A 14,917-nucleotide genomic window follows, 5' to 3' on the forward strand; every position below is an offset into this window, starting at 1 on the left:
CAGCTAGCTGCTGCCGTGTAACAAGTCACTCCAAACTTAATGGCTTAGAATAGCAACCGTTTATTATTTCACAGAAGTCCGGGGGTTAGGGCTGAACTCACCGATCTGGGCTGGGCCAGGCAGACCTTCCCTGTGCTCGCGCATACGTCTGTAGGATGGGGTGACCGGGGGTGACTGACCTACAGTGGCCTCAGCTGGACCACCTTGGCTCTCCTCCGCACATCCATCTCCTGGATCCTTCCAGCAACGCTCACCTGCGGTGGCACAGTTTCCAAGTGAAGAGTCAGAGACAGGCAGTCCTTTCCACACTCTGCGGCTCGGCTTGCATCAAGTCTACCATAGTCCTGTTGGCCAAAGCAAGGCACATGGCCAGACCTAGAAGCAGAGTGGGAAAGCGCTACAGAGTGGAAGGGCGGAGCCACTCACTGAGCGCTTCCAATGCGATCTATTTATCACAGCCTGTATCTTGTTCATTTGTTTGCAACAACAGTAATAACAGTAGCTCACGTTGTTGAGAACTGACACGTCCGCTGAGAGCTCTGCACGCTTAGTGGTGACCCCGTGGACGTAGCCCGCCAGGCTCCTCTGCCCACGGCATTTCCCAGGCAAGAGCCCTGGAGTGGGCTGCCGTTTCGTCCTCCAGGGGATCTTTCCAACCCAGGGATCAAACCCTCGTCTCCTGTGTCTCCTGCACTGGCAGGCAGGTTGCAGACATCAATCCTCACAACTGTATATGGTAAACTCTAAACTTGAAGAGGCTAAGTCTTGCCCAGAATCCTGCAGTTTAGGTGCCAGTCCTGGGATTGCAAAGTACATCCTTATGACCGAAGTCTGAGCTCTTAGCCACTCTCTTCTATGTCCCTCGCCTTCTATCTCCGAATCCTGCCTTTTCTTCATAGTTCCTTTGCTCAACCAATTTACTGAGCACCCAGCATGTGTCTGGCACTGTGCTAAGTGCAGAGGAGACAAAGATGACGTGAACCTAAGGCCCGCCTTTAAGATCTACACCTTGATGGGGGAGACAGATAAGGAAGATAGACTTCTAACACAGAGCATTTTTTTTTAGTCTCCGAAGACATCTCTCAACACGTTGTCCCCATTTCCAGCTTGTACCGCTAGACTCACGGATGCTCCAACTCTGAGCCCTTCTCTTTCCCTCTTTCCCATTCTGCTTGGCTCTCATCCCATCATTTTGTCTCCATCTCCTGTCTCTATTTATGTTTCTCCATCCCTCCCATTCCCACCCCCAGCCCACCACGTCTCTCCTGTGGCCTCTTCTCCTCTCCTTGTTACAGCGTTGTCAGTTTAAACATGCCCATTAATTTCTGACTTTAGCCCTTCAGCTGCAGGCCTGGTCGTCCTTGACCCCTCCCACTTACCCTGCCTCCCCCACGGAGTTAGGCTGGTCTCCTTCTCTGTGTCCTGGGCTGGGGTGCCACGCTCAGGGCTGAAAGGCAGGATCGGAGGTACCAGTTTCCTGTGTTTTAACTGCACCATGTGGCGTGTGGGATATTAATTCCCCGACGAGGGATCGAACCCACACCCCCCCGCCCCACACCCTGCAGGGGAAGCACGGACTCAGCCCCTGGCCCTTCGGGGAGGTCAAGCTTCCCGTGTGCTGCTTCTAGGTCACACACGTTCTGGTTTCTGAGAGGTGTTCTGGTTTCTGTCGGGCGGGTTCTGAGAGGGGGAAATAGAAGACATGGCGGGTGCTCATGGCTTAACCCTTCCCTGTCATTCATCCACTTTTGCTTGCTTCCCCGTCTCAGCCTGTGCTTCTGGACCCAGCTCCCCGTGTGGATTGTTTTGGGGGCAAAACCTCAGAGGCCAGGTCCCCAGACAGAGCCTTCCTTGCAGCTCAGTCTTCCAACCAAGGCTAACAGTCAAGAGTCATCCAGACGTGACCGGCAGTGCGGTGGGTGCGGGGAGACACTCATCCCGCTCCGTGTACAGAGTGATCTCTGCGGGCCCTTCTCTTCCTGTTTCCTTGGCCTCCTGGGAAGACGCCAAATTTCCATCAAGGGGGCTGGCTTTGCACTGAGTCTTCCATGAGGAACTGTTGAAAGCAGTCACCTCCCAAATGTCAGAAGATTCACCCCTCTTTGGGGAGACTCTGATGCGATGAATACGGTGTTGAGTGCCAACCCCAAATCTGAAGGAAAAGGTGGTCCTGACCCACGGGCACAGAGCTTTACAGAGCTTTTGATCCTCCCCACCATGCTGAGAGTCAGGTATTTCTTCCATTTGTGAGACAAGGAAGCAGAAACTCAGAAAGATTAAGCAACTATCCAAAGACTGTGTGTGCTCAGTGGCTAAGTCGTGTCCAGCTCTTTGCAACCCCATGAACTGCAGCCCGCCAGGCTCCTCTGTCCATGGCATTCTCCAGGCAAGAGGACTGGAGTGGGCTGCTGTGCCCTCCTCCAGGGGATCTTCCCGACCCAGGGATGGAACCCACGTCTCCCGTATTGGAAGGTGCTTTCTTTGCCACTGAGCCATTTGGGAAGCCCTGAGACCACACGTCTGTAAATTGATTCAGGGTTGTCTGAACAGGTGGCTTCCTTGGCCAGGCTTATCTCCTTTTTGCCCAAACGAGACCATAAATCAGATCTCTCTGTTTATGTCCTACACCATGTCCCCACCATGCCTATCAAAGTGCTTTACCCTTAAAAAAAAGACAAAAAAGAAAAAAACTATTGAGTGAATGAATGATTGAATGAATGAATCACCACATCCAGGTAGGGGGAAAGAAGAGACTGTTATACATCTAGACAGAGTAGAACGTCTGAGAGTGAAGGGAATTTAAATAGTCTCAGTTCTGAGGATTTTCTTATAAGAGGGCATGTGTCAGTTTGGGGGGTTTGGTTTAATATGATTAACATTTACTTAGCTGGTGAGTAAGTGAGTCCATGAGGGCCCCGCAGGTCCGGGTGGCCTTGGTTAGCTGCCTGCTGCAGTCAGCTGGGGGGTTAGCTGGCGGGTTTGAAGGTTTGGCTTTGGGCTTGTACAGTCTCTTCCATACGGCTGGGACCTTGGCTGAAACGAATTGGCTCACGGACTCTGTTCCAACGGGTCTCTCTCTTCTAGGAGGAGACTAGGAGGCTAGTCTGGTCCTGTTCAAACGGAGGTTGCAGGGGTCTAAGAAATTGATGGAGACAAGCAAAGTCTCTCGAGTCTGAAGCCAGGAAGTAACATCACATCACTGATGCCTCGTTCTGTTGGCCAAACCAAGTTACCGGTCCAGCTTAGGTTCAAAGAGTCAGGAAAAGCTGTCCACATTTTTTTTTCAGCCATGCCTCACAACTTGCGTGATCTTAGTTCCCTAACCAGGGATTGAACCCAGGCCCTGAGCAGTGAAAACTCAGAGTCCCAACCACTGGACCGCCAGGGAATTCAACAAACGTGTCCACTTCTAAAGAAAAGACCTGCAGAGTCTTTTTGCTAAAGGCATGCCTTTAAGGAAGCAAGAATGATGGTAACCACCTTTCTAATCGACCACAGCGGACTTAGCATGTATGTACAGAAAGTATTAGCGAATTGCCGCAGAAACTTGCTACGCTGACATTTTTCCTGAAGGCATCAAGAACTTTTTGTCTGTATCATTATGATATTAGAAACAACTTATTAGGTTTACATGAGGTGTCATGTTGCTTGTGTATAATTCATTCTTCCTTTTCTGCTATCTCTGTGACTGGCATCCTTAACCCCCAGCTCTTCCATTTGGCTAGTGTCACTTTTGAGAAAGACAGAAGGCCACACACTCATAGACACACATATCTGAGACCCTCGCCCTCTTGACCTGCCCCGCTGTCCCACCCTGGCAGAGGCAGATTTCCGGGGGTCTGCTACCCATCCCCAGAGACCCAGTCCTGGTGTGTGTGTGGTGAATGGCACGGATGTGATGGACGTGAGTTTGAGCAAGCTCCGGGAGGTGGTGATGGACAGGGAGGCCTGGCATGCTGCAGTCCACGGGGTCTCAAAGAGTCAGACATGACTGAGCGTCTAAACTGAACTGAACCTATTCTGAGAAAAAATCCTGAAGTGGTTCGAGTTGCGCTGCAGTGAGTCCTTACTGCCGTGTGGTGTCACTGTTGAAACTTGGTCCTGTGTAGCCTCTTGGACACATGATCTCTTCCAGATTTTTTTAAAAAATACTTTTATATATTTATTTATTTGGCTGTACCAGGTCTTAGTTGTAGCATGTGGGATCTACTTCCCTGACCAGAGACTGAACTCAAACTTCCTGCACTGGGAGGAAGGAGGCTTAGCCACTCGACCAGGGAAGTACCTGTTCCAAGATTCTGAAGCAGCCGAAAGCGAAAGTGAAGGTCGCTCAGTCGTGTCCAACTCTTTTCCGCCCGGTGGACTATACAGCCCATGGGATTCTCCAGGCCAGAATACTGGGGTGTGTAGCTGTTTCCTTCTCCAGGGGATCTTCCCAACCCAGGGTCTGAACCCAGGCCTCCCGTGTTACAGGTGGATTATTTACCAGCGGAGCCACCAGGGAAGCCCTAAATCCCCGATGTGGGGATTTACACTTTGATTCCAAAATTAACAGTTTATACTCATTCAGCCACTGCTTTCAAAACAGTGGTTCTTTAGGTTCTGCCTGGATTCCAGAAGACTTCCTGATCTAAGCCACATGCTGTGTGAGAATTTGCTTGGTCCCCATAAACCCTTAGGGCTAGGATCGAGAACCACAGTAGCAATGAAAACCACCTAAACAGGCACTGAGCATTTACCAAACTGAGAAATTTTCGTAGGTTGCATAATTTCTTTTAAAAGGAGATCACACCTTATGAAAAAAATATGTTACCAAAGACACTGGATAATTTGACTTACATAATTTGACACTGTATTTTCCAGAAGAATAATCATGAAAGACAGCACATTAAAAAGCAGAGAAATCACCTTGCTGACAAAGGTCCGTCTTTCAAGCCGTGGTTTTTCCAGTACTTGTGTACAGTTGTGAGAGCTGGGCCATAAAGAAGGCTGAGTGCAAAGAACTGACGCTTTCCGACTGTGGTCCTGCAGGAGACTCTTGAGAGACCCTCGCACAGCAAGACCAAACCAGTCAATCCCAAAGGAAATGGAGAGTGAGATGTATACAGAGAGTATCATGGAAATTTGCAATGCCATATGTAAAATAGATGGCCAATGGGAATTTGCTGTAAGACTCAGGGAACTCAAACATGGGCTCTGTGACAATCTAGAAGGTTGGGATGGTGAGTGAGATGGGAAGGAGGTTCGGGAGGGAGGGGACGTGGGTGTAAATACAGCTGATTCTTGTTGATGATTCACAGAAAGCCACAAAATTCTGTAAAGCATTTATCCTTCAATTAAAAAATAAATAAAGTGGAAAAAAAACTAAAGAAAATCAACCCTGAATATTCATTGGAAGGACTGATGCTGAAACTGAAGCTCCAATACTTTGGCCACCTGATGCTAAGAGCTGACTCATTAGAAAAGACCCTGATGCTGGAAAAGATTGAGGGCAGGAGAAGGGGACGACAGAGGACGAGATGGCTGGATGGCATCATCGACTCAGTGGGCATGAATTTGAGCAAACTCTGGGAGAGAGTGGAGGACAGAGGAGCCTGGTGTGCTGCAGTCCGTGGGGCCGCGAACAGTCGGACATGACTTAGTGACCAAGCGACAAAAACGGCAACAGGGAGAGGGATCTTCAACCACTTCTGTATTTGCGCTATTTTGCATTTACTAAACACTAAAAATCTCGTGTTTCACTGAGCAGGCACTCCTAAATTAACTTCTTGGCATGTTATGACAGTTACTTGGGCTTTTTCATAGTGTTTTTTTTTTTTATCATATCTAACTTCCATTACAAAGCTATTGATTTTGGAGAGTGTTTTTTGGCACGAACACAGCCACTTAATGACTCTAAGGTAACGTCATTCTAGGATACAGAAAATGTTTTTAATGATAAAGTTGAATATTGGAATAACAGCACACTTGTCAGTAATGTCACTGTCGGAGGTTACGATACACATAAGCAGCAGTGTGGTTAACGATGGAAACGTAACGGAGGTTAGTTACTTTGCCAACTCAAAGGACGCTGCTAGGTGGCCAAAGCTGTAAACAGTCGGGAAACCACTCAGCATACCAATCCTGAAATCATGCAACCTTGATTTTTTTCATTTAAGGAGATTTGCTGCTTTTCGAATTTGAATAAAATATGATGGCCCCACACCACCGTGTTGTTCAGTCACTTCAGTCGTGTCTGACTCTTTGCCACCCCATGGACTGCAGCCCGCCAGGCTTCCCTGTCCTTCACTAGGTCCTGGAATTTGCCCAAATTCATGTCCATGGAGTCGGTGATACTATCTAGCCATCTCAGCCTCTGCCATCCCCTCTCCATCTGCCCTCAATCTTTCCCAGCATCAGGGTCTTTTCAGATGATCAGCTGTTTTCATCAGGTGGCCATAGTGTTGGAGCTTCAGCTTCAGCATCAGTATTTCCAATGAATATTCAGGGATGACTTCCTTTAGGATTGATTGGTTTGATCTCCTTGCAGTCCGAGGGACTCTCAAGAATTCATATCATTATTATCCTCTTTTTGCCAATGGAAAATGGAGCCTTAGAGAGTAATTAATCCAGCCCCTCAAGGCCTCTAAACTGGCGCATAGCAGAGTTGGAAGTAGACCCCAGTGCTTAGTAACCTAGATTCCATTTTTCTCAAGGTAATTTTTTTTGTAACGACCTTACGTATTCTTTGTCCTAAGACTTGTTTGAAATTGTACTCACCCATTACCAAAATCTCTCCACGATCTCGACTTTTGAAAAAATATATGTATTTGGCTGCAGAGGGTCTTAGCTGTGGCACGTGGGATCTAGTTCCCTGACCGGGGATCGAACTCGGGCCCCTGCATTGGGAGCACGGAGTCTTCGCCATGGACTACCAGGGAGATCTCCACCATCTTGAATTTTGAGAAGAAATGTTGGGGAAATATGAATTCCCCTTCTCCCAGAAAAAAGCTTTTAAGCAAATTGGGACACCTCTTCCATCCCGACCTGCCCTGGATGGGGCGAGGACAAGCCATTATTTCCTCCCTGGGGACCCGGGCTACCTACCTGCCAAGAGAATTGTTCAAACTGCAAGTCCTCTTTAAGTGACCCGGACAAAAATCTACATTTTACATATTCCTCTCATTGTATATTTAACCATGTCTTGATTAGCAACCTAGCACACGCGTACACTCATATAGATACGTGTGCCTGCTGTGCACGCTAAGTTGCTCAGTCGCGTCCAACTTCAGGCTGCAAGACTCCCTTGTCCATGGGATTCTCCAGGCAAGAGTCCTGGAATGGGTTGCCACGCCCTCCTCCAGGGGATCTTCCCCACGCAGGGATCGAACCTGCGTCTCTTACGTCTTCTGCATTGGCAGGCGGGTTCTTTACTACCAGCACCACCTGGAGAGCCCATAGATATGAAAGTCGCTCAGTCATGTCCGACTCTTTGCGACCCCATGGGCCATAGAGTCCATGGAATTCTCCAGTCCAGAATACTGGAGTGGGTAGCCTATCCCTTTTCCAGCGGATCTTCCGGATCCAGGAATTGAACCGGGGTCTCCTGCAGTACAGGTGGAGTTTTTACCAGCTGAGCTGCCAGGGAAGCCCAGGTATGTGCAAGTACATGCAAACGTGCGCATGCGCGCACACGTACACGCATTCGCTGTCACGAGGGAAGCCCCTGGTGTCCAGTGGCTGACTCCACGCTCCCAAAGCAGGGGCCCCAGGTCCGGTCCCTGGTCAGGGAACCAGATCCCACATGCCGCAACTAGGGCCCAAAGCAGCCAAGAAAATAACTAAATATTTTTTTAAAAACGCTAATATTTGGGTCACAAATATACACATTCACTCGCATTCACACACACGTACAAACCTCTGGAAGGCTGTGTCAGAATTTCCTTGCAACTCTACACCCCGCCTCAGCTCCAAGCCCTTGAAGAGGGCCTCCCAGGCACTCCCTGGAGTGTTCACCCGGGGAGCACTCCTCCAGCGGAAGGATCTCAGAGCTGCTCCATGTTAATTACAAGCCCGAAACAGGCTCATCCATCATCCTGCGGTGACAGCCTGGCCGCCCGGCCCCGCCCCCCGTCGCCCCGTTTCTCCTTGGGTGACCAAGCAGACCTGCTCCACAGAGTCAGGGGCAGGGTCCGGCTCAGCTGACGCCCTCCTCGCCTCTCCTCTCCAGGGGGCTCCCGTGAATCCCCCACTCCCCTCCCTTGCTTAAGCCCCCTTCACGCGGGGATTTTCCCACCTGCCCCACACCGGGCTTCCATTTCAGCATTTCCCTGAAGCTTTGCAATCATCCCTGGTACTGTTTTGCCCGCTTCGCGGATGAAGAAAAGGAGCCTCGACGAAATGATTTGCTCAAGGTCACCCCAGCTGGGAAGGCTCCATTGCGTTCAAACCAGACTCTGCAGTTTGCCTGGGATCCCGGTGCGTCTCCCAGCCTGCCCCACCTCTGGGCTGGGGACTCCCCAGCTCAGGTCTCAGGTGTGAAGGGCTTGCTCACAGCTGAGGGGTTCCTCCTGGAAACCCCACGGGGACTTCGTCCTCCTCTTCTCTCCTAAACTAGCCTCAGGGCCAGAGTCTCAAGGAGATCCACCGTGGACATGAACAGGAGCCCCGGGGCCAAGGGTCAGGGGCCGAGCAGAAGATGCCTGGTTACAGGGTGAGATGAGAGGGGGGATCTGGGGCCACCAGACACACGGGTGCCTGACGGCCGGCTCCAGGATCACCTGCAAGGCCAGCTCCTGCCCTTCGGCCACAGTGGGTTGGTCAGCCCCGGGCCCCACCCCTGCTCATCCAGCCCTGCCTCGTGGGGACTGGGTCCTCTGGAGATGACTCTGTGCCCCTTCACAGCGTGAGGACCAGGGAAGTGTGGTCCTCATTAGAAAAAGCTGCTCCAGGTCTGATGCATGAGACAGGGCGCTCAGGGCTGGTGCACCAGGATGACCCTGAGGGATGGGATGGGGAGGGAGGTGGGAGAGGGGTTCAGGATGTGGGATACATGTACACCCATAGCTGATTCAAGTCAATGTATGGCAAAAACTACTACAATATTGTAAAGTAATTAGCCTCCAATTAAAATAAATACATTAATTTTTTTAAAAAAAAGAAAAATAAAATGAATATTGAAAAAAAGAAAAAGCTGCTCTCCTTGCCTAGATAATTTTGAAAAACCCCTGGAGGGCAGGGACCGTGTCTTTTTGTCATTAGCCTCAGCTTCAAGCAGGGAGCCTGGCACCTACCAAGCGGGCACTCAGTACCTATTGGCTGAAACGAAACAAAAGGGAAACGCCTTTCTGAATCCTGTCCGTTTCTACTTTTTACACTTTTGGCTGCGCTGGGTCTGCGTTGCTGCGTGCGGGCCGTCTCTAGCTGTGGCGAGCAGGAGCTGCTCTGTAGTCGCAGTGTTCTCACGGGCTCCTCACAGCGGTGGCTTCTCTCGCTGCAGAGCACAGGCCTGGGCACAGGCTCCGTAGTTGTGACGGACGGGCTTGTTTGTTCCCCAGCACGTGGGATCCTCTTGGACCGGGGATTGAACCTGTGTCCCCGGCGTCGGCAGGTGGACTCATATCGACTACGCCACCAGGGAACTCCTCGTCCATTTATTCAGATGCTGTCATTCTCCTGAGCCCAGTGCGAGCCATGTCCTCCCCTCCCCCAGGAGTGCCCTCTGCGCTTCCCAGTCAACAGCAGCATGTTCATGAGTAGTTGCCTTTTCACTCCAGCTACCAGGAAGCTCCTTGGGAATACCGCAGACTCCATCTAGGCCTATAAACGCTTTTGATTCAAAGTGGGCAACGTCCGTATTTGGGTAAAGATCCTTTTTTCCCTAAAACAATGACATCGACATTATTCTTACCTTTATGTTTCCTGAGGAAACCGCTGGAGGCAGGAAACCTGAGGCATCCTTCTTGTCGTTATTATCAGCTAGGGTTTTGCCTAACGGGTTATTTCTCAAGGAAGGAATCACACATTCGCATTGCATGGTCCTTCCTCCTCCCTGCTGCTCTAGGCCTGTGTCCCTGAGGTCGGGATTTAGGACTCGTGGAGGGCTGGTTTCAGTGGGAGCTGGGTGATGGTTCTGCACCCTGCCTGTAAAGAAACGTCTGGAGCCTGGAATGTTCATGACTCTGGGATTCAACAGTGTGACAGCACTGCAGATGTCCCATCTATTCAAAAGGGCCACCTAAAGAGAATGTGCGCTCTGTAACTGTCCCCTTTCCCTGTCCCCTGTCCCTCTAGATATGCAACATCTACAGAACTCCCAGATCCATCCACCTGGTTTGTTTCCACCTAAGATGTTTCATCTAACAATTATTTACATCCCGGAAAACAAAAAACCAGCAAACCATGAAGCTCCCCGCCAAACGTATTGAAAGAAAGGGGAGAACTAGTCCCTCACGCTAACTAGTCTCTGATAAGAAGCACCATTCTCTTTTGTAGCTATTTGTATGTCTAGCTTTTGGCTGCACCGTGCGGCATGTGGGATCTTATTCCCAGACCAGGGATGGAACCCATGCCCCCTGCATGGGAAGCATGGAAACTCAAACCACTGGACCGCCAGGGAAATTCCAAGAAGCACCCATCTTGCAGCATCAATCACAACAGCTGAGAGGCAGAAGCAATCTAAACATCCATTTGGACCAAGAATATGTGGCTACAGAAAATGAAGTTTACCCATGCAATGCACTGTGACTCAGCTGAAAAAAGAAAAGAAAATTCTGCCATATGCCACAACATGGATGACATTTGAGGACGTCATGCTCACATCAGTAGACTTGGCCACTATTTGCCTCTGGTCACTGCTGAAGTAATCCAGGGACAAAAGACAAATAACGTCCAAGTCTACTGATGCGAGGGGTCTAACGGAGCCGAATTCTTAGAGAATAGAATGGGCTGGAGGGAGAGGGAGCAGGGGTCTTGATCTTTAATAGCTGGGGCGGTTCAGTTTTGCAAGACGAGAAGGTTCTAGAAATCTGTTACACGACAACGTGCAGTAGTAGTATAGTAGTGCTATACACTAAAAATGGCCCAAAAGGTGAATTGTATATTTTTTTTAACCACAATTTAAAAAAAACAAAAAAAGCACCATTCATGGGCCACAAGTCTGTCCCAGGGATTTCCAAGGAGTGAAGCACTCGCCGTAATTGTACACGATAGGTACTGTTTTCCTCACTTCATAAAGGGAGGAACAGAGAGGCCTGCAGGCCTATTTGAGCCTGTGGCCATCTGCCTCCCAGCGGCCATGCTTTCTGACCGCTGTGGACGCCTGCACCCTCACGCGGGACTGGGCTGGAGTCCACCACTCCAGACGAGAGCAGAGAATGGGCGCAGAGAGAAAGCCCTCTGGTTTGCAAGGCCAGACCTCCCAGGCCAAACCACCTCCTCAAGCACGCCAACAGTGCCCGCAGTGCGCGCCCCACTCCTTCCTTTGTGATAGAACCCTTGATATTTAGCTGGTCGGCTACCCGGCCACCTGAAAGATAAAGAACTCCTCCCTCGAAATCTGCTGGGACCACGTGACTACGTTCCGGCCAGTGGGATGTAAGGAGAAGTATCATAGACAACTTCTGGAAAGTCTCTTTAAAAGAGGAGCACATCCTTCTTCAGTCCTCGTTTCTCCCCTCTATAGGCTGGAATAAAACATGATGGCTGGAGCTTGAGTGGCCATTATGGATCATGAGGTAGAAACTAATATTAACTGATAACCCCAACCGTAGCACACCGATACCATCATGTAAGGCCCCTGCACACGAGGAGGGCTCTGACTTATCAACGATGGGTTTGCTGCATATGAGAGAGATCTGAGGTCATCTCATTGGTCCTGACAGGCCTAGCGGGACCCAGATCCTCTAGGGCTGATTGTTGGGTGAAATCACAAGACACCAAGGGCCCACAGAGAAAGCACAGAGGTTCTGGAGACAAACACTTACAGATTAGAAGCCAAGACCACTGACTTCTCCTGTTTTCCCATCTATTCATTCAACAAGTATAATTTGAGGCCTCACTACGTGCCAGGCACTGCTGTAGCCCTGGAAATACAGTGTCAAACCAGACAGAGCCCTGGTCCCCAGAGGTCTTGGACTGCTATGGACTCCCATTGTCTTCTTTCTACTTCCTACCGTGTGATACGAAATGTCCCTCGCCCATGGGAGGTGGGGGTGGGGGAGGGAATTTTTAAATGGGGCCAAAGAGGGCAAGAGGAAATTGCACCTCTCCTGAGACTCTCAGGAGATCTCCTGAGAAAGCCCATTTTGGAGCAACAGAGGAGACATTCCTATGTCTTGTTCTGGCTTGCTCTGTGGGTGGGGGTGGAGCCGAGAGCTGCAATATGAAATCAATAAACTCACCTGAGAATCCACCAGCGGAGCCAGTTCTTTAAGTTTCTCCAGCGTCCCAAAGGGCTCCAGCTGCCGAAAACGATTCCTGATATTAGTATTGGCCAAGGCAGTAAAAAGTTCCCCAGTGGAGACCTGTATTTTCTAAACCAAAATCATGGCACAGTGTTTGAGCAGTCCCTGTCCCTGTGGTGTCCACGACAACTGGAAAGTTTTGAAATCAGAGCTCTCTGCAGATACAGATTGGGGGCATATGACATTGAATCATACTGGCTTGGCATGTCACCCTAAAATCCTTTTGCTGCTAGAAATTAATAAATCTAGTTGCTCATTGCAAGACTATTCATAATAGTCAAGATGTGGGAACAACTTAAATGTCCATTGACAACGAATGGGTACAGAAAATGTGGTAAAGGCACACACTGGAGTAGAATTCAGCCTTAAAACCAGAAGGGACTTCTGCAATGAGTGAAAACGTGGGTGAACCTTGAGGATATTATGCTAAATAAAATAAACCTATCGCAGAAAGACAAATGCTGTGTGATTCCACTTACACGACGTTTCCAAGGTAGTCAGACTTTCAGAATCAAAGAATGGAACAGTGATTGCCAAGGGCTGGAGGCAAAGAGAAATGGAAAATTACTAATCAACCAGCATAAAGCTTAAATTAGGAAAGATGAATAAATTCTAGAGATCTGCTGTACAACACTGTGTCTGTTGTCAATAATACTGCATTGAACACTTTAAAATCTGTTAACAGGGTAAATCTCATGTTAAATATTAAGCATACTTACCATAATAAGATAATTTTTAAAAAATCTAGCAGTGAACTAAGAGTTGATCTTGTACTAAGTGTTCTGATTGTTGCCCCTGGGAAACTGTCATTCTGTCTGGGGAGATGTAACAAGGAAAAATTAAAAGGCACGCTCTCTCCTCTCAGGGAAACTCGGGGCTTGATGGGGAATCAGACATAAACCAACCAGGACTGCACGAGGCAGAAGCTTCGATTAGAAAGGCAGGTAGGGTTCAGTCTGGAAGGCACTGAATGCCACGCTAAGTTCAGAACGTATTCTCTGTATGAAGGTCTAACCTGAATTGATGAAAGGCGGGCGCAATATGTAGTAAATGGACTCCGGAGGGTTCATAATCTTGAAATGTACATCAAAACACAAAATATAGATTTTTCTAGAAAGATCTACCTTACCCACAGATTTCATCAGCTTTAAAAAAAAAAAAAAAAAAAGGGTCCTTAACCCAATAAAAGCTTCCCTGGTGGCTCAGAGATAAAGAATCTGCCTACCAATGCAGGAGACACTGTTTGATCCCTGGTTTGGGAACATCCCCTGGAGAAGGAAATGGGAACCCACCCCAGTATTCTTGCCTGGAGAATCCCATAGACAGAGGAGTCTGGTGGGCTACAGTCCATGGGGTCGCAAAGAGTCAGACACGACTTAGTGACTAAAAAATAGCAACCCAATAAAGGTTAGAAAATGTGGTCTGGGCACTAGAGAGCCATCACAGTTCGGGGCAGATGAATGGTCTGAGGTCCATGTTGTGGACTCACACTTTGATGGAGGGGAGGTTGGAAGGAAGGCTTTTCAGAGGATGATCCAAAACCCCAGGGTGGATATTAAGCTGACAGGCGAATAGCATCTAAACGCACAGGATTCAGAGCAGTTCTGGATGAAAGAGGCACAGGGAAAGAACGGGAAAGATCGGAATTACGATTGGGACTCCAAGGAGAAAGATGACAAAGAAAGTATGAGTGACTTTCCAACGACACAACTTCCTATGATTTGCCTCAGAGTCAGAGGGAGTATTTTCACAACACCAGCCGAGCGCCAAGGTCACCAGGCAGCGTGTCAGAATTTCATTTTGTCTCTGGTATGTTTTGATATGAGAGTCAGGTACACTATTTTCCTCCTCTAAATCATGGGATTCACCTCCAGAAATTCTGTAGAATTCAAACGACTAGGAGGAAAACCTGCTCACTTGTTCAGCTTACCTTTCTCTGGGTCACCTTAGAGCCTCCTCCATCTTTGCGAAGGAAAACAGTCTCTCCTACGGTTCTATAGAATCCATGTTGCACGGGCTATTTCACCTCCAGAGCAGATGAGGAAGGGCAGAAATGACATCAAGGTTTTTGCCCTAAGCAACTGTGTCATGCTTTCATCCGCAAAATAGAACCTAGGAAAAGCAGCAGCTCTCTTGGGGAGACGAAGGTAAGATAATTGGGCAAACTGAATCCAGGTATTTCTGAGACATTTTATCCACTAGGAACCCTCGGGCTGTGGGTGGCAGAATTCGTCTGAAATCGATGGAAGCAGAAGGAACATCCGGGCTGATATCACCAAAGACTCTCGAGGTTCTGCTGCAGGTGTGGCTGTATCGGGCGTATCTCTCTCCCCATCTCTCGCCTTCTTGTTCCTTAATCCATTTCCAGTGTAGGCAGATTCTCCTCCACGAGACAGTGGTTATGACCTCCAGCAGTTTCAAGCTTACCCTCTCCTCCAGAACAATGCCAGCAGCTCCACTCTCTCCAAAGTCCT

General features: G+C 49.0%; 1 long non-coding RNA gene across 1 annotated transcript; it reads right to left on the reverse strand.

Moving 5' to 3' along the window:
- Positions 1-66: 66 nt before the first annotated feature.
- On the reverse strand, positions 67-13,577 carry LOC133227112 (uncharacterized). The gene is made up of 3 exons (XR_009729726.1): positions 12,923-13,577; positions 12,381-12,440; positions 67-254 (listed from the first exon to the last, which is right to left on the reverse strand). It is a non-coding gene; the product is annotated as an uncharacterized LOC133227112 (long non-coding RNA).
- Positions 13,578-14,917: the final 1,340 nt, after the last annotated feature.

This window comes from Bos javanicus, chromosome 15, assembly GCF_032452875.1.
Source record: "Bos javanicus breed banteng chromosome 15, ARS-OSU_banteng_1.0, whole genome shotgun sequence".
NCBI lineage: Eukaryota > Metazoa > Chordata > Mammalia > Artiodactyla > Bovidae > Bos > Bos javanicus.